General features: G+C 40.9%; 1 protein-coding gene and 1 long non-coding RNA gene across 3 annotated transcripts in view; one reads left to right on the top strand and one right to left on the bottom strand.

Annotated features, from left to right (window-relative positions):
• The window catches only part of LOC118716453, a 45886-nt gene extending 27704 nt beyond the window's left edge, over window positions 1–18182 (top strand). Inside the window, exons 3-4 of the long non-coding RNA XR_006741273.1 lie at window positions 1604–1648; window positions 18050–18182. This is a non-coding gene — a long non-coding RNA (uncharacterized LOC118716453). The remainder of the gene's footprint in view (window positions 1–1603; window positions 1649–18049) is intronic.
• FRMD3 (FERM domain containing 3) overlaps window positions 1–19679 on the bottom strand; it is a 212853-nt gene that overhangs the window by 5296 nt on the left and 187878 nt on the right. The window lies entirely within an intron of this gene.

The following is a 19679-nucleotide window of genomic DNA, read 5'->3' as shown; positions in this document are numbered from 1 at the left end:
GTAAAGAGACATTTTTTTAAAAAAATTCAGGTTTTCTTTTTCCACAAAGATGGAAACACACCAGAAAAAAAAAAAATGCACCTCTTATGGTTGGCAGTGTTTACATTTATGTGTGCAATTATGAACTTCAACTTTGATCATTTGCAAGAATAAAATGACAATAATCACTATTATAATTTTGAATGATGTCTTTTAGAAGTCGACACTGTCAAAGTAGTACAGTAAAATTATACTACTATCCAATTTTAAACAGTTATCCTATCTAATAAAAGAGTAATATGCAAATTTACCATATCTCCGCTTCACCTACAAGTCATGCCAGCCAATCAGTAGTGAGTATGCAAATTCACTCAACCAAGATGGTTGTGGCCATGGAGCAAGCAGGAGGCTTGGGTTTCCCTGGCAATGGAGGAAGCCAAACTTTCCACACACACTGGGTGGCCATTGACTCCACTCAAGGCTATAAAGTTTCAGTAGTAGAAGATAAATAAATCCCAACAAAAATGGCTGTGGCCACTGAGTGATGAAGAGGCTTGGGTTTCCCCGGCAATGGAGGAAACCAAGGTTTCCGCCCCCCTTGGCCTGCAAAGTTTCAATTATCGAAGATAAATAAGTCCTATATACCAGGGCCTCCACTTGAGTCACCAAGGGGCATGGCTGGCCTGCAAACCAGGCCCCTTGCCCAGGCCACACCACACCCTAAAGGAACCGCAATTCAGGGCAAACCAGCCAGCCCCCACCTGTGCACCAGGCCTTTATCCTATCTAATAAGAGTAATATGCAAATTGACCATAACTCCAACTCATAAGATGGCTGCCTCATGTGGACACAAGATGGCCACCACAATATAGCCAGCATGGGAGGGAGGGACCAGGTCTGAGAGGGAGGGAAATTGTGGGTGTGGAGGGCAAATGGGGTGACCAGGCCAGCAGAGGAGGGAAGTTGGAGGTGACCGGGCCTACAGGGAAGGGCAGTTGAGGGGGACCCAGACCTGCAGGAGAGAAGCAGTTGGGGGGAACCAGGCCTGCAGGGGAGGGCAGTTAGGGGCAATCAGGCTGGCAGGGGAGCAGTTAGGCATCAATCAGGCTAGCAGGGGAGTGGTTAGGGGGTAATCAGGCTAGCAGGCATATGCCATTAGGGGCCATCAGGAAGGCAGGCAGGCAAGCTGTTGGATTGTGAGAGGGAAGTCTGACATCCCTCAAGGGGTCCCAGATTAAAGAGGGTGCAGGCTGGGCTGAGGGACACACCTCCCACCCCCTGCACGAATTTTGTGCACCAGGCCTCTAGTGTTATATATAGTTTTCTAGTCTATGTAATTGCAAATATGTGCACAAACTTGTATCTTGCTACTTTTAACATTTTAACTTAGTGGTGTTGTATTATAGAAGTGGTGTTGTATTATTTCAATGTAGAAAATGTTTAGACATTTTCTATATTGAAATAAACTTCATTTCATATTTATAATAGTTGTCAAATTATGTTTAGTTAATACAGTATTAGTTGCTTATTGACAAACATTTAGACTGCTTCACAATTGTAAAGTAAAAAAAAAAAAAAAGTGCTGTAAGAGACATCTTTATATATAAATTCTTCTGTTTTTCAGGTCATTTGCCATAGATGTCCAAAAGGAGAACTGCTTTGTCAAAAGGTATGCATATTACTTCCTAAAGTTTATTGTAGGAGAGATGTCTCAACTCCTCATTTTACAGATGGGAATTCTAGTTAACTACTATCAGCCTAAGGCCAGCTCTCCTAATTTTGAGATGTGGGTACTTAGTGGGAAATCAAAGCAGGATCAAAGACATGTTCTCCAGGATGGTTCTATAATACAATACCAAATTGGTGACCATGTGCATTAGTTAATTGTAAACTAGTTTTTAATGAATATATTTAAGGATTTCTCTCTTCAATATATGCAGAAAGTGATGTCACCCAGATGGTAACATAGGTCAGTCCTGATTTTACTTCCAACTAACAAAAATTCATGGACAAGACACCAATGAGAGAATCCTAGAAGACGGGATGCTAGGCTGAAGTACGCCCTGCACCACAAAGACCAAGGCTGACTGCCCCCAGTCCAGTACAGCATCACACAGAGAGGTCTCCCCTGAGCCTTTAGTGACATCCAAACCCCTGAATATTGTGGGTCATTTCCTGGGAGCCCTTACTTGGCTTCACCCCGCAGGGATTGCAGAGAATCTACAGGACTCAACCACTGGGAATCTGATTGTGGTAGGGGAGGGGCTTCCAACAACCAACATGCAGATCTTAGCAGACTGCATTGGTACTTGCAAAGCCCAAAAAATAGCCCCATTGAGCAGCTTTGTGCATCTGCAGAACCAAGTTGGTGGCATAGTGTGACCAGGGAACCCAGTGGGGTGCAGGCCTGCCTGATTGAAATTCTCCAAAAGTTTTGTCAATCCTGGAACCTGATCTGCCCATGCCCAGGCTAAAGAAATGAGTGTCACAGCCTCAAACACTTTGAGACCTAGCTTCTGGCCCCTCCTGACTAAAAAGTCTGTTCAAGAACATTTAAGTTGCTTGAAGTGAACCCTCACAATGCTCATCCAGACAGGAAGGGCTCTATTACCTGGAAACTATATTACTCAGCAATGCTCAAGCTGAGAGGCAGGTAAGCAAAGTGATGGTCCCTAGAGCAAAACAAGTCGTCCTGTTCAGCCAGGGAAGTTGGAGCACAGGTGAGTTTGAAGACCACAAATGAGGAACCTTAGTGGACTTGAAGCTGCTTCTCCTATTGCACCTGGGCAGAGAAGCTCTTTCATAGCCTCACTCATTGCTGAATACAGCCTTCAGACTGCCCTACCATCCAATAGAGCTGCTTACAGTGACACTTGAAGAGCTTGTAGCTTTTCCTATCTGCAGATAAAAACTGTGGCCTCACCTGACCAAGATATCTAGTGTACACTCTTACCTGATTCTGGTTAACAGTGAGCTTCCCTACCCTGGTGAAGTAGCAGGATGAGACCCAGGCTTGCACAGCTAATTCATAGCCCCACCTACTGCTGAGTATAGACAGTCCTGACAGTGTAGTAGTAATCCTGACCACAGAGTACAGGCAACTACAGAGCCTATTCTATAGCCTCTTTTGGACAGAGAACAAAGGCCAATAGTCCTATGCAGCTGTTCTCAGCCAGTGGCACACGACCTCAGAGCTTGAACCATTGCCTCAACCCAAAATAGACTCTAGTAGCAGACACATCCAACAACCCAAACTGAGCCAACTTGCAGATTTGTTTTGTCACAGCTCTTCAACAAAGTCTGGAAGAAAATACCACTAATTCAAGTACACAGATATCAACATAAATCAATGATCATGAAAAGTCAGGTAAATATGATACCACTAAGAGGAGTTCATAAAGCACTAATAACCCTAAAGAAATAGAGATCTATGACCTGTCAGACAAATCATTCAGAATAATCCTCTCTAAAAAGTTTAGTGAACTATAAGAACACATCGACAGGCAACTAAACAAAATTGGGAAAATAATGAGTGAACAAAATGAGAAGTTCAACAAAAACCATTAAGAAAAATCCCCAAACAGAAATCTTAAAGCTGAAAAATACAATAACTAGACGGAAAAATTCAGTACAGAGCTTCAGAAGCAGACTAGACCATGCCAGGGAATCAGCAACCTGGAAGATAAGACATTTTAAATTAGCCAGTCAGAGGAACAAAAAGAAAATTGAATGAAAAAGTGAAACAATAGCCTGGGAATTCCAGAAGAGGAAAAGAAAGCATATTTAAAATAATTGCTAACTGTGGGGAGAGAAATAGACATCCAAATTCAAGAGGCCCAAAAGACCCCCAAATAAGTTGAGTCCAAAGCTATGCTGACACATTATAATTATCAAATGCCAGAGAAAAGATGAGTTGTATACAAGGGAACCCCATAAGTCTCTTAATGTACATATCAACAGAAACTTTTCAGGCCAAAAGAGAACAGGATGACATACTCAACATATGAAAAAGAAAAAAACTGTCAACCAAGAAGACTATCTTGCAAAGCTGACCTTCAGAAATGAAGGATAAAAGCTTTCTCACACAACAAAAGCTGGGGAAATTCACTAGACCTTCCTTATCAGAAACACTAAAGAGAGTTCACTGAGTATAAGTAAAAGGACACTAATTAACATAAAAACATAGGTTAGTATAAAAGTCAATGGTAATGGTTTAGTTTAAAAGTTAAAGAAAAAAAACAAAAAATAACCATAACTACAATAATCTGTTATTACAATAGTTACACATACAAGGAATGGTAAGTCAATAACCCAAGTGGTGAGGGGGAGGAGTAAAAGTATAAAGCTTAGGAATTGTATTGAAATTAAGTTACTATTAACTTAAAATAAGGAGTTATAATCTAATAATACAGGAACATGCAAATTAGCCAGGACACCGTAATGTCACGACTGAACAGCAGGGACATGAGGCTGCATGGACCTGGCTGGGGCAAGGGCCTCAGGCTGCAGCCCCGCCCCAGAGGGGCTTGACGGGGGACCTCAGGTTGTGCCAGGAGACCTCATACCACAACCCCCTCTCCAGCACCAGGCCAGGGGACCTAAGGCCGAACCCCCCATCTGGTGGGGTTTGACAAGGAACCTGAGATTGCACCCCCCACCTTCAGGGGCTTGATGAGGGTAAGGCCGGCCGGGTCTGGGTCTTCTGCATTATCGAAGCACGTGCAGGTGGTGGGTAGGGACTTGATTTTAGGTCCCAATACTCTGACAGGAGGGAGGTTTTCATACACATTTTACTAATTTTCTTTATCTCTGACACTTCTATTATAGAGAAAGGGCAAATAGAAATATTAAAATATTTCCTCTTAATTCCCTTTTAATGTGCATGAATTTCATGCACCAGGCCACTAGTTTCAAGATATTTATATATAAGCTTCATGGTAACCACAAGGGAAAAACTAGTAATTACACAAAGGAACATGATAAAGAAGTCAAAGCATACTAATACAAGAAGACATCAAAACACAAATACAGCAGGATAAGAAATTTTTTAAATGGAGCTACAAAAGAGTTAATTCAATTATGATAGTAAGCCCTTACTTATCAATATTACTTTAAACATAAGCAGATTAAATTCTCCAATCAAAAGACATAGAATGAATAAAATGGCAGAATGAATAAAAAATAAGATACAATGACATGTTGCCACTAAGAGACTTATTTTATCCTTAAAAGAGTGAAGGGGTGGAAAAAGTTATTTTAAGTAAATGGTAACAAAAAACAGGGGTAACTATATCAGACAAAATCAACATTAAATTAAAAATGGTAAAAGAGGAAAAGGTCATTATATAATGATAAAGAGGACCCTACATCAAAACACAATAATTACAAATATTGTATTTATACACCCACCCCTCTGTCAAAACTGTTAGGGCTCATTAGCATAGTACAGGTTTGTCAATGATGCTGAAACTCTCCTCTAGCCATATGCACATACAAACACAGCATGAAAAGGGTTCAACTAGAAGAGTTCTTCAGCTTATTAACAGCAATGAAAGGAATCATTGCATATGAATGTGTAAGAAGTATTTCCCCTAAGTACATAAAGCAAAACCTAAGAGAGCTACAAGGAGAAATAAATAACAATACAGTCCTAGTAGGGAATTTCAATACCCCAGTCTCAACAATGGACAGGTCATCCAAACAGAATCAATGAGGAAGCAGCACATCTGAACAACAATATGAACCAAATGGCCCTCACCTGTATTTACAGAAAATGTTATCTGACAACAGCAGAATACACATTTTTCTCAAGTGCACTTGGAGCATATTCTAGGATAGATTGTTAGGCCATAAAACAACTCTTAGCAAATTCAAGAACACTGAAATCAATAACAAGAGGAAAAACAGAAAATTCACAAATACATGGATATCTATCTCTATATATAAAAGTCTAAGTGACAGTTTGATTGTCCAATGGCTGGTACATACATATGATGTGCATTAACCACTAGGGGGCACACACTCAATGCAGAAGCTGCTGAGCTGCGGTGACTGGGCAGCAGCAGTTCTCAGGTGATGCACCCCAAAACCAGAAAGAAAGGAGCCTGATTCCTCGCAGGGCCGCAGTATTCCACCTTCAGCTATAGGTGCATGAACCTGTGCATGGAGCCACTAAACGATACTCTACTAAACCAATGGATCAAAGAAGAAATTAAAGGGTAAATAAAAAAGTACCTTGAGACAAATGAAATTGGAAACATGCCATACCAAAATTTATAGGATGCAGCAAAAGCAGTTGTAAGAGAGAAATAAGTAGTAATAAACACCTATGTTAAGCAAAAATGTCCCAAATATACAACCTAACTTTCTACCTTATGGAACTAGAAAAAGTTGAACAAAATGAGCCCAAAGAGAGCAGGAGGAAGGAAATAATGAAAATTAGAATAGAAATAAATAATGAACAGAGAAACAAAAGATTAACCAAACTAAGAGCTGGTTCTTTGAAAAGATGAAATTAGCAAAACTTTAAGGAAAAAATAAATAAAAATTATAAATGAAAAAGGAAACATTACAACTGATGCTACAGAATAAAGAATCATAAGAAGGTTCTATGAATAACCGTATGCCAACAAACTGGACCTAGAAAAATGTTTTTAAATTCTTATAATCATTCTAACTACCAGGACTGAATCAAGCAGAAATAGAAAGTCTAAGTAGACCAATAACTAGTAAGGAGATTGAATCAGTAATAATAATAAAAAATATATATATCCAATAAAGGAAGTCCTAATACTGCATTGATTCACTGGTGAATTTTACCAAACAATAATATTAGAAATTAATACCAAGCTTTTTCAAACTCTTCCAAAAGATCAGAGGAAGGAACACTCCCAAGCCAGCATTACCCTGATATCAGAGCCAGAAAAAAAACACTAACAGAAAAGAAAACTACAGACCAATATCCCTAATGAACATAAATGCAAATATCAATATAAACTAGCAAACCAAATTCAGCAGCACATTAAAATGATCATTTACCATGATCAAGCGTGATCTATACCTGCGATTTAAGGATGGTTCAGAATACACAAGTCACCAGGGTGCTAAGACAAGAGGGGTATGGGGAGTAAATGCTTAATGAGTTTGGGGCTTCCTTTGGGGCAATAAAAATATTCTGAAACTAAATAAAAGTGTTAGTTGCAAAACAGTGTGAATGTACTAAATGCCACCAAATTGTTCACTTCAAAATGGTTTATATGAACTTCACCTCAATAAAAGTAAAAAATAGTGTGCATGCCACCAGACCCTGTGCGTGCAGGAGTAAAGATATTTGCCTTGCTGTCTGGATCCTGAGTATCTTTTGTGTTCTACTAGGACCCCTGATTTGGGGGGCTCACCTTACTGCTAACATAATTCATAACTTATAGGAGTTGACAAACCACTGCTCATGAGCCAAATCTAGCACTCTTCCTATTTTTGTAAATACAGTTTTATTTGAAACACACACAAAAATAAATAACTGCAAGCCATAAATTTTCTACTATCCTATAATACCTCATGAAACCTGAAGGGGAAAAATATCAGTTATAGGGAAAGATGACAAGAGTTAGGACTATTTGGAATGCTACATCTTTACGTTCTGGTATTCCATATCCCTAGGAGGAGAGTCATAGTACTCTTTTCCTTCAGAAAACAGTGAACATAACATATCATATCTGACCAATATTACTGCTCTACAGAGACCACTCCCATTGGCTTTTTCTTTGCCCCTGTGGTCACACAGATCTCCCATGCTCTGTATTCTAACAGCCTTTTCTCACATGCATGGCCTTTCCTCCTTAAGTCTCCTTTTCCTAATACACAGCCCTTTCTCTCTCTGTCTCTGCCTTCCAAAAGCCTCTCCCCATAACGAGAAGCTATGGAAAACCTCAAGTTTCCAGACTACAGTATTTTATTGATGGCAACTCCCATTCTTCCAGTAGTTCAGACAGAAAACCTTAACCTTCCTCAGTTCACAACCCCACCAGACCTGTCAGCACTTCTATGCCTCTACCTTCAAAATATCTCTACCTTCGATATCTAGAATCAAACTACTTCTCACTACCACCTCAGTTAGCACCCTGGTCCAAGCCACCATCCTTTCTCATTTCAATGACTGCACAGCTTCTGATCAGGTCTCCTGGCTTCAGCCCTTGACCATGTAAGGGCCACTATCAACACAGCAGCCTGAGTGATCCTTTGCAAACATAAGGCGTATCATGTCACTTATCTGCTCAACATTCTCTAGTCTTAGAGTGTAAGCACAGTGCATGCAGGGAGGTCTAGGGAGCTACTAAGTGTGCCCTCCCTTCCCCACCTAAACTCTCTGACCTTGTTCTCCTGTGACTCAGTTATTCACTACACTCCAGATACCCTGCTGCTCCTCCAACATGCCAGCCATGCTCCCACCAAAGGGCCTTTGCACTTGCTGTTCCCTCTGCTCGGAGCACCCTCCCTGCAGATAGGTTCACGCGCTCTCCCTCTGCAGGTCTTTAAGCAAATGTCACCTTCCCAGTGAGACCTTTCTAGCCACATTATGTGAAATTTCAGACCCTGTCCCCAGCTCTCCCTCTTCTCTTTCCCTCATTTTCCTTCTGAAATATCTAAGGTATAAGGAGAAAAAATAGAGCACTAGCAAAAGGTAAAGCAAGTAACTTCTAGGGGAAATAATCACAGTAACTAATCCAGGGTCACAAAAACGAGTACCTCCATGGGCCAGGGATTTGCCTAATGTGAATGAGTGGGCCAGGTATGGGACAATAGGGAATGGTGGTGACTGGGGGAAACCTGACCATATTTTACTCCATCCGAAAGCTTTAAAATTCAGATTTTACAAAACATCTGTGCAGTCAATACAGAATGTGCCTGTGAGTCTTTTTAGGCATGTAGGCTGTCAGTCAATGAATGCTACTACTAGTATAATAAAATCAGCTAGATTCCTGATGTTTCCAATCCAGTACCTTGATCTCAGTAACAGAAGTCATCATTTATTTTTCTGAAAAGGAGGAGGTAGGAGGGGAAATAAATGCTTTCTTTTCCTCAGAAATTTTCTAACTGCTAGTGTTAGATGTGCTGGAGTTTCATATTACTTCCCCCTCATCTCTGTGTTCAAATTGTAAAGCAGTTGGGAGAAGAGACCAGACAAAGGGTTAGACAACCCTGGCTTTAAATTCCAGCTCTGTCACTTATATTAAGAAACTGTAGTAATTAAGTAATTTTTAATTTAAGATACTTAATATTCTTGGAGCTCAGTTTGCTTAGCTACAACACAAGAGTACACATATCTCATAAGGTTATGGTGAAGGTTAAATGACATTATGGAAGCCTAAGTGCTATCTATGGGGGAAAACTATAGAAATGGGATTTTAGTAGCTTACCAAAGAACATTAGGCTACATTCGATCTATTATCAAGCAATATCATTTTATTAACAAATAAATTAGTTTCCTAACAAGTCTACTATTATAGAGTACAAGGAGAATTATAGTTGGTTATCCATATTTTCTTAATTTTCTTTATGTGATAGATGCTCAAAGTTTCCTACACACCTTTCCTGGTGAATTCTAATTTAAAAATATCCAAAGAGACCAGAAAATGAAATTAGTAAGATTATCTATACTCTGCTCCATTAAATTTATTTTATTTCAATCACATATGAGAAGCCTCCTGAATATATTCACGAAGCTCAAAGTCTGAATACTTTTTTTAAAGGAGTCAAGTGATAGTGATTTAGGAAATATTGTAGTTTTCAAGTTTAATTATACAGCACAATTAAAGTTAGAGAATAGCTGTAAAGTTTCTGAAGTTTCTAACATTGAATGTAAATGTTAACTATTATAATTACATTTTATTGTAGTGATATAACTGTTTTTATATTGTACCACTGTTATCATTATTCGATTTGAAGAAATACTTTAGTGAAATAGAATCATGCCCTAGCCTGTTTGGTTCATTGTATAGAGAGCATCAGCCTGTGGACTGAAGGGTCCCAGGTTTGATTCTAGTCAAGGGTACGTACCTCAGTTGCAGGTTTAGTCCCCTGGTGTGTTTGGGAGGCAAACAGATAATGTGTCTCTCTCTCACCCCTCCCTTCCACTCTCTCTAAAAAAATCAATGGAAAAATATCTTCAGGTAAGAATAAAAATAAAGTAAAATAGTGAGAATCAAAAGGTACTGATGGAAAAGACTGCCCATTGATGATGGGTAGGCAGTGTGCCTGCCACAGATAGTCAAACAGGTTTCACATGCCAGTCCACACCATTCACGTGATCCCATTGTGATAGTACTCCCTAAAAACACTCCATGCACCACAACACAACCTACTTATCACGCTGAGGACAGATGCTGCCACTGAAAACTATGTTCATTTCATTGCTGAAGGTATGTTCTAGTATACAGCAAAATTAGTGGCAGGTAAAAATGGAATATAAGCATTGCTCACACTTATATTCAGAAATCTGCTCCTCTCTTAACTCCAAGCACATTTGTGACAAAATCCAAATACTACAGCTAAGATTATCAACAGTTTGTGTGTATGCAAAACAGCTAAAGAAACCAGCTAATGGTCCTTAACTGGTTTGCCTATATGCCACAACCTTTATGAATGAAGCAATGCAGTATTTGGTATCATCAGAACAAGTGTGTCAAAATGAAGATAATAGTAATCCCTAACTATCTTCTGAGTTTGTGGACAGACTCATGTGAGAAAGCACTTTAAGGACAATATGGAAATATAAAAAAATAACAGATCACCTGTCATTTGCATTTATCCACACTAACCTGCTTAGCAAAAGACTTTAGAGTTGGGGTTACTTGGGGTAACTTTTTTTCCCCCAATATATTTTTATTGATTTCAAAGAGGAAGGAAGAGGGAGATAGAAACATCAATGAGAGATAATCATTGATTGCATGCCTCCTGCATGCCCCCTACTGGTGATCAAGCCTGCAATCCAGGTATGTGCCCTTGACCAGAATCAAACCAAGGATCCTTCAGTCCGCAGGCCTGTGTTCTATCCACTAAGTTAGGGGTGTCGAACTCAATCAGAGAAGGGGCCAAAATCTAAAATCCAGCCTAAATCGTGGGCTGAATGGTTTACTGAACAGTCATAAACTGTCATTGTGATGGAAACGCAGCGGAGTGCAGTGATGACAGCGCGGTGCGGGCCACATTGCAAGGCCTGGCGGGACGGATTTGGCCCGCGGGCCTTGTGTTTGACACATGTGCACTAAGTCAACCCAGCTATTAACCCACTTGGCAATGACTTTCTTATTTGGAATCTGCCATAGTTGCTACTGCCAAGCACACACCAAATTGTTAAGACTCTACAGAAGTCACATATCTGTCACTTATTAACCAAAACCACCCTTCTTACGGTGAGCTAAACTCTGACTGATTTACATATATTGATCAGCTTGGCTATACTGTCTCTGGGAAGTATGATATCCTCTTGAATTGAAAGAAAGAGAAGAATGAAGCGAAGGAGAGAAGGGAACTTCTGGGAAATATAATGGAGGGGAAAGAGTAATGGCCTGGAATTCCAGGGACCTGGATTCAGTCCCCAGCTGAGCCAGAACTCTCTGTGTGTCCTCAGACATATCACTTCAGCTCCAGGAGTATTGGACCTCACAGATAGTCCAGACTCCTCCAGTTCCAGTGTTTTGTGGCTACACCTTAGTCTATCAATACACCATCCCACTTAAAACTCTACACATACTTTCTCTGAAAGTACCAATCACCTCTATACAATAAGCAGAGCTATTTCTCCTTTATCTGTTGAGAAAAATGGTGGGAGATAGGGAGGAAGATACTAATATTTCTAATGAATTTTTACAGGGCTGGACCCTTTGAACATGTGATCATGTGACAAGAGGAGATGAGGAAACTGAGGCTCAGAGAGATTGTGTAACTTGCACAAGGTCACGAAGCCAGAAAGCAACAGAGCAGGATTTGTACCCAGGCTTGTCTGCCTCCAAAACTCATTCCAGACCACCATGTTGCCTGAAGGGAAGGGGATGTGAGAGGCCCAGAGAGACCCTCACTTCCTAACTAAGGAATAAGTCTTCTTTGTTACTAGCCCAATTCACTGGCTGAAACCATAGTGTTATTACATGTAGGGTGCTCATCTGTCCCCACTTGCCTGGGCTGTTTCCCTAGCACACATGTGTCAAACACAAGGCCCGCGGGCCAAATCCGTCCCGCCAGGCCTTGCAATGTGGCCCGCACCACGCTGTCATCACTGCACTCCGCTGCGTTTCCATCACAATGACAGTTTATGACTGTTCAGTAAACCATTCAGCCCGCGATTTAGGCTGGATTTTAGATTTTGGCCCCTTCTCTGATTGAGTTCGACACCCCTACCCTAGCAGCATTACTAAAGTGCCCCTGGTGCTCTCAAAAGGTTTCTGAACAAATTTTATGGTTGCCTAATTATATGTCACTCTGCTATGATTGTATCATAGCCAGTATAAAAACCAAAGATAAAAAACCAAATCACTTGCTATTGTGGGAATTAACAATTTGGGTTAGAAATAAAACAGACTTTAAAATGTATTATAGTCTGAGGTGCTCCAGGACAATGGGTGCTCAGATATGGTTGCAAATCAGCTCTGGAACAGAGGAGGTCTTGGCACAGGAACAATGAGCCCTGTGAGCATCTCAGTCTGATAGAAAGCTGCCCCAGGTTCCTTCCCCGATCCCAGACAATCCAGTTCCTCCCAGTATATGCCTGGGTCTCCCAACACCTCCTGGCGCTGGAGTTTAGAGGAAATGAGTCAGAACAGAGCTACCATGGGGATCATAGCGCCAGGGCCCATTGGCCTGCTGGAGCTGTGCAACCAGAAGCTCATGGAGTTTGTCAGCAATGTGGACAATAAGGATTTGGTGTGGCCTGAGAAAATCAAGAAGGCAGCCAAGTGCATGTTCACCAGAGAATTCAGCAAAGAGGAGGAGCTGATGCTCAAAACGCTTTTGCAGAACTGACCAAAGAAGAGCCATCTTATGTTCAGGATGAAAACAGAGACCCCATCTGGAAAAGGCGGTCTCACAGGCAGACGCAAAGCAGCCAGTTGAGCTCCTAGCATCTCTGCAATAAGGATGAGGTGGAGCAGCTGGCCATGGTGGCAGGGAACAATGGTTCCGTCATGTGGAGGGTGACCCATGCTGCTTCGCCCATCCCTGAGTCTTTCACAGCGCTGATCTGCATGCCCAAGAATAGTGTTGCACAGTGCCAACTGGTACCCATGGTGCAGATTGGCATCAGCAAGTGCCACAGTGCCAAGCATCACCTCAGCCAGTGCATTTCTGCTGGACTCTGTCCCCAACCCTGGCTCCAGCCACATCATCTTGATATCAGATGAGGAATCAACACTCAACAAGTCAAAGACAGGGAGACTGGAGTCTGTTGTCTGATATATCCCAGGACCCCAAGGGCGAGAGGTCAAAGTAGCTGTTTGCCTCCAAGCTGAGGTTTACAAGGACCTCTCCAGGCCCACGGGACTCACTGGTTCTCCAGCCTCCCCATGGCAGGAGTGGGTCTGGCTCCCTGCATAACTTCTGCATACCCAAAAGCTCTCTTGTGGACCAGCAGTCAGTGCAGCACAGCTTAGTCGGCTCATCTTCCCTGGGTCCCAAGAATTCTCTGGCCAGAAGTACTCCCTGGTGGCCAAATTGGAGAGCACGGTCCCCAATTCAAAGGCAGAATTGCCAAGAAGGCCGCTAAAGAGCTGGCTGCCTCTGCTTCATAACATCTGTCACAGTTACCTGGAGAGGCACCTAAATGTTTCAGTACCCCCAGAAAATCAGCCCTGAGAAGGACCCCAGCAAGGAGGCTGATCCTATAGAGATCCCCAAGAATGTAGGAGTACCTTGTGGCCCTGCAGTGCCATCAAGATTGTTCTTTATGTGCTGAAGGTGGAAAGTGGCCCTACCTGCGTGGAGGCTGTGCTTGTGTGTGTTTGCAGAAGTGCAAGGCCTAGCCCTGCCTGGACCACAAGCAGCACTTGTAAATAAGCTACTATAATTTTAGCCTCTAGTGTTTGAGGTAGATTAATAATAAAGTTTATTCCTTCAAACCTGCTGTGGGTTTTGTGAAGACCAGCGGCCTTGGAAGAATATCACTTAGTTTCCGCATGTTACTCAATCTCTGGCCCACCTCAACTTGAAAGCTTCTTATCAGTTCGACTCACCATGCAAACGGGTAAACACATCAATCTCCATATGTCAAAAATCAAATTATCATCATCATCCTTCCCCCAAGCCTTTCCCTCTACCACCTACCGTAATCCAGTCTCCCTCGAGAGCAATCTGAGAAGTAATCAAGACTTCTCACTCACTGCTTGCAACTAGTCTGTCACCAACTTCTGCAAACTCCGCTATCGTGTTCACTTTCAGAGCTGTCCCTGCCTCTCCATTCCTCCATTCTTACCACTGGTTTCCCTGATCTCAGTCTGGCTCCTTCCTCATTGTTGTCAGAAAAATCATTCCAAAATGCCTAATTAGTCACATGAATTCCCTTCTGAAAAGGATGCTCGTGACTTTCTGGCTAAAGATTAAGCTCTTTAGCACAAACACACTTCTCTACCCCACAGGCTTTCATCTATCTAGAGGTGCCCACATGTGTCATGCTCCATCATGCCTCTGCCTTTACACACTGTTGCCTCTCCTTGGAATGCCCTTCTGCACTCAGATGGCTCCTACCCATTCTTTAAAACTCTGTGTCTCACTTCCTCTGGGAAAACTCTCCTGTCCCCATTACTACTCTGATGGAGATAAGTTATCTACTATTTCCCATGGTTGACTCCTTATCGTCCATTTCTCTCCTAGATGATTCATCTAAGCCAGTGTTTCCCAAACTTTTGACATATGTGTACCCCTTCTATAATTTTCGTAACGCTGAGTACCCCTCGTACTCATGAGAATGTAGAATTAGGCGCAGCTAAGCACGGTGCAGTACATATCCCCACCAAACTCCGGTGCAATGTGTACCCCCACCAAACTCTTCCCGTACCCCTGGGGGTGCGCGTACCACACTTTGGGAAACACTGATCTAAGCCAATCATGGTAATTCCAGTCTCGTGATGGTGTCTATTAAGAAATGGGCATGTGAGCCAATGCTGAAAATGAAAAGGGAAGAGTCTTGATGGGAACAAGGAGAAACTTCTGAGAAAGGTTTCGTGCTTCTAAAAAGAGCATCCCGGAAAGGTACAACGATGTCAAGAGAAAGAATCTATATCTGAGACACCAGGAATTCTGGCAGCCCTGTGATGCCGACAGCAAATGGTCTGCGGGGACTTCTGGCCAACTGAGAAGGGCCAGAGATTAAATGAACCTGGGTTCTCAATGCTGGAATCCTTCCCGACTCGGGACTTGTTGTCTTGGATAATAAATCACCTTATTTAAACCAGTGTTTGTTAGCGTTCTCTGTTACTTGTTGCTAATGGCATCCTAACTGACGCAGCTGTCGCACCATCTTGTGAATCTCTCTGTCATCGCAATCAATCATGACACCAAAGTCGGGAACATGACAAAAACCCTCACTATTCTTCAGTGTCATTCTGGAGGCCCATAGAATGCAATATGAAAAGACAAAAAATAAGGAGTGTAAACTCTGGAAAGGAAGGCACAAACTACTTCCAGGTGAAACTATTATCTAGCAAGCCAAAAATTCAAATAAAGAGCTAGGATAATTAATCAGAATTCAGTAAGGTATTCAAATGTAGCAACAACATATCAAAGTAGTGGTTTACTACATACCAGAAAGACATATAAAAATATTATAGAAAATCCCATTCAAAGTAGCTAAATGCACAAATTAGAATAATCACATAATATCCAAGAATATCTAGAATAAGAAATATGCAAAACTTGCCTGAGGACATTGTTAAAACAGAGCTGAGCATCATAAAGGAAAATCAGGGAGTGTGGGGGAACACATGAAGAAACATGCAGATTTTTCTGACCAGGAGAGCTTCCTGTTTTGAAGATGCAGTTCTTCTCTAAATAAATTAAAATTCACTGCAGTTCCAATACAAATCTCAATGTCTTTTTAAAAATGACAAATGGAGACAGTCCACATGAAAATTAAGGAATCTGAGGTTGAGAAAAGATTGATGAAGGGGAACTTGACCTACCTGATATCACAACTATACTGTAAGTTAGTAACGGAGCATGAATACTAACTTCAGAGCATGATAACTTTGAGCAAAACTGCTAACCAATTGCTTCATGTTATGTATACTTAAAAATTCCAAAGAAGATAACGGCTTAAATAAAAACAAATGTTAGAACAAACTACTATATGAAATTGTCATTTTTGTATGTTAAAAGCAGTTGAGCTAATGCATTAATTGCAAAGAAAAAAAAAGAACACAAGACATTTTTATAACCTTAAGAGTAAGGAAAACTGACCAAAAAAAAGAATATACAAAAATTACGTAGTTTTTACATGCAGAAGTTGTTGTGCATATAAAAAGTGCCTATTTTGCCTGACCAGTGTGGCTCAGTGCCCTGTGAGAACCAGGCAGCTACAGTTCAATTTCCAGTCAGGGCACATGCCCAGGTTGTGGGCTCAATCCATGATTCTCTTTCATCATCGATATTTCTATCTCTCATTCTTCCTTCTCTGAAATCAATAAAAATATTTTTTTTAATTTTGAGTGTCTGTGTCACAAGGCTAATATTTTAAAAAGTCGAAAGCTGAGAACAAAGTAGGAGAAAAATACTTAATATTTATAAAAATCAAAGGATTAATATGCAGATTATAAAAAAATCCCTAAAATCCATAAGGAAATGACAAAAACACAACAGAAATTTGCAAAGTAAATAAGCAATTCCCAGGAGAAATACTAATGGTCAGTTTCATTTGAAAAGATGCTCACTCTCCTTAGTAACAAGGGACATGTAAATTAAAATAAGATCATATTAGAGTTAGTGATTATGGGCAGTAGACATTTTCATATTTTGCTAGTGAATGTTAGTTTTTTAGAGGATGATTTGCCCATTTCATCAAAATTTAAACTCAACAATAACATTTTTAAGAATCTATTGTAGAGAAATGCCAGTGTATGCCTGTTCATCATAGCCCTGTTATAGCCAATAAACAGGAAACACCAATTTCCAACAATCATTTAGTGATTAAACTACTTATCTCTATGCTACATATTATTCAACCATTTTTAAAAGGATACAGAGCAATATGAATTCATATGGAAAGTCCTTCAAGTCATATGACAAAGTGAAAAAACAAGTTATAAAATAATACAGAACAATTCCATTCTTGTACATGTCAATATACATATGGTTGTTGGGAGTATTAGGGTCAAGGAAAACATTCTATATATTGGTACTTTTAAAAATCTTTTATAAGAACATATCATCTAAATAAAATTAATTTCACTTCAAAGTCAGTTCCACATCTATGCATGAGGTATGGCCAATCCAAACACTTCCCAGGATTTTTTAATTAGCTGAAAATCACATATATAGAGATAGAGATAGAAATAGATATATAGTTGGACATAGACATAGACAATCAGCACCCTCATTCCTGCTATAGATAAGCTCTGAGTTTCAAAATTTCATTTTTAATTCCCATTTCCCCCAAGAACCACAAACTGTGATATTTTCAATGAAAAGAAAATAGAACATCAGTTTGATTCCAATTGTTTAACTGAGAAGGTGTTTCAATAAAACTGCTTTGAGCATAAAGGGGGTTCAGCTCATCTGAAGATTTAACCCTTGAAACAATGAAAGGAGGGGGAGCATGTTTCGCTTTGATTGGGCAATCTGTTCTCATTATCTTCCATCATTCCTGAGCACCACCCTACTACTGCCTCCTTCCTAACCTGCTGCCTAGAGTGTAATTTATTAGCTTGTATGACTTCACACCATTTTCACTCTGTAAGAGAGCCGGGATCCCCATTTCAGGCCTTCCCATTTTCCCTTCAGATTGGTTTACTCACTGTCCTTACTGCGTGTCTTTATTTTGTCTCCCTCCCTCTCTCTGGCCCATCTTATCACAAACCTCTGACACTAGGCTCGCCCTTGGCCTCCCGCCCAGCTGCCAGTGGCCAGCAGGAAGCTGGAAGTGCGCACCCTTCTCCAGTCTCGGCATGACAGCCCAGGGCAGGGCACCTACCCGCGTTCCTAGCTGTGATCTTGGAGCCGTGTCTCAGCAGACGGACGAACACATCACTGCTGCAGTGGTTCACCATTTGCAGGCGGAGGCCCCGCCGAGTCTGGATCTTGACCAAGCATTTTGCCATGCTGGTTCTTCCTGCTCCCTCAGTCTCCTCAGTCTGTCATGGCCCAGCGCAGCTACCACCAGCCATAGTGGCTTTGACCTTTCACTAACTGTCCATTCTGTTTTAAATGACCTAGGCGGGGCTCACTGAATGAATCAAATGTCAGTTCGTAATGAGGCCAACAGAAATAACTCAGGAGGGATCAGCATGAAACGGAAGGAGGGAGGGGGATGCTATTTTTAAACTCTCTACTCACTCCTCTAACAAACAATGAATATTAGGCATCATCCTTACCCAGCCTTTTCTAAACTATCTAAATCAGAGGACTCCATGCAGATGCCTTACGGTGCCCTAAGAATGGAACGCCCTAGAAGATAAAATGACAACGAGGCAACCCCACAAAGCAGAAACCACCACCTTAATTTCCTTTAAAAAATACTTATGCAGCCTTTATTATGTTCCAGAGCAGTGCTATCTAATAAAAACATAATGCAAGCCACATTTTAAAAGTAAAAGAAATATACTAATTTTAATAATGTGTTTTATCAGGAGCCAAGATATCCAAAACAGTATCACTTCATTATGTAACAATATAAAAATTAATCATAAAGTAGATTTCTTTTTTGTACTTAGGTTTTGGGATTGATGTGCATTTGCATACTTAGGGCATATGACTGGCCACATCCGAAGTGCTCAGAAACCACACTGGGCTGCCATACTAGACAGCACAGCCCCAAACGAAGTACTGAGCTCCTCACCATGATGCTAACATCTTCTGTTTATAGAGTGTCATAGACCTGGCCAAATTCATACAATTAACATGCAGGAAAGCCATGATTTGAACCCAGGCACCCAATTAACATCAGTTGACTAGGAAAACAGTCCAGAATGAGAGTTGTTAGTGCTCTCACTTCTAACCAAATGTGTTTTATGTTTTTAATGTGTTTTTACTGATTTTGAGAGAGAGAGGAAAGGAAAGGAAAAGAGAGTGAGAAACATCAAACTGTATGGAACCCACAAGTTGGGCTTATGCCCTGACCTAGAATCAAACTGGCAACCTTTCACTGCATAGGATGGCATTCAACCAAACCACACTAGTAAGAGCAAACCAAATGTTTTAAATTCAGACTCCAAATGTTACATCTAATTCTCAGCACTTTGAAAGTCCCACACTTGTATGTCTGAGGCATAAGCTGTGCTTATATCCCAGTGAGAGTGCTCAGGGAGCAAAGTTTTCAATGTTTTCGGGAAATTTCAATTGATCAATAACTGTGCCCCACATTACTATCTTTGCTATGTGTCTTTACTGGTACATTTTGTTCACACTCATATTTAGAAGAAAAAAGTTTCCTCACACAATTTCCTCATGTTTCCATGCACTCTTCTACTTTAAATAGCTACTGCAGCCAAAAAGTAATTTTC

This window comes from Pipistrellus kuhlii, unplaced genomic scaffold, assembly GCF_014108245.1.
Source record: "Pipistrellus kuhlii isolate mPipKuh1 unplaced genomic scaffold, mPipKuh1.p scaffold_m20_p_12, whole genome shotgun sequence".
Taxonomy (NCBI): Eukaryota; Metazoa; Chordata; class Mammalia; order Chiroptera; family Vespertilionidae; genus Pipistrellus; species Pipistrellus kuhlii.
Note: the sequence above shows the minus strand (reverse complement) of the source record. Positions and strands in the feature narration are given on the sequence as shown.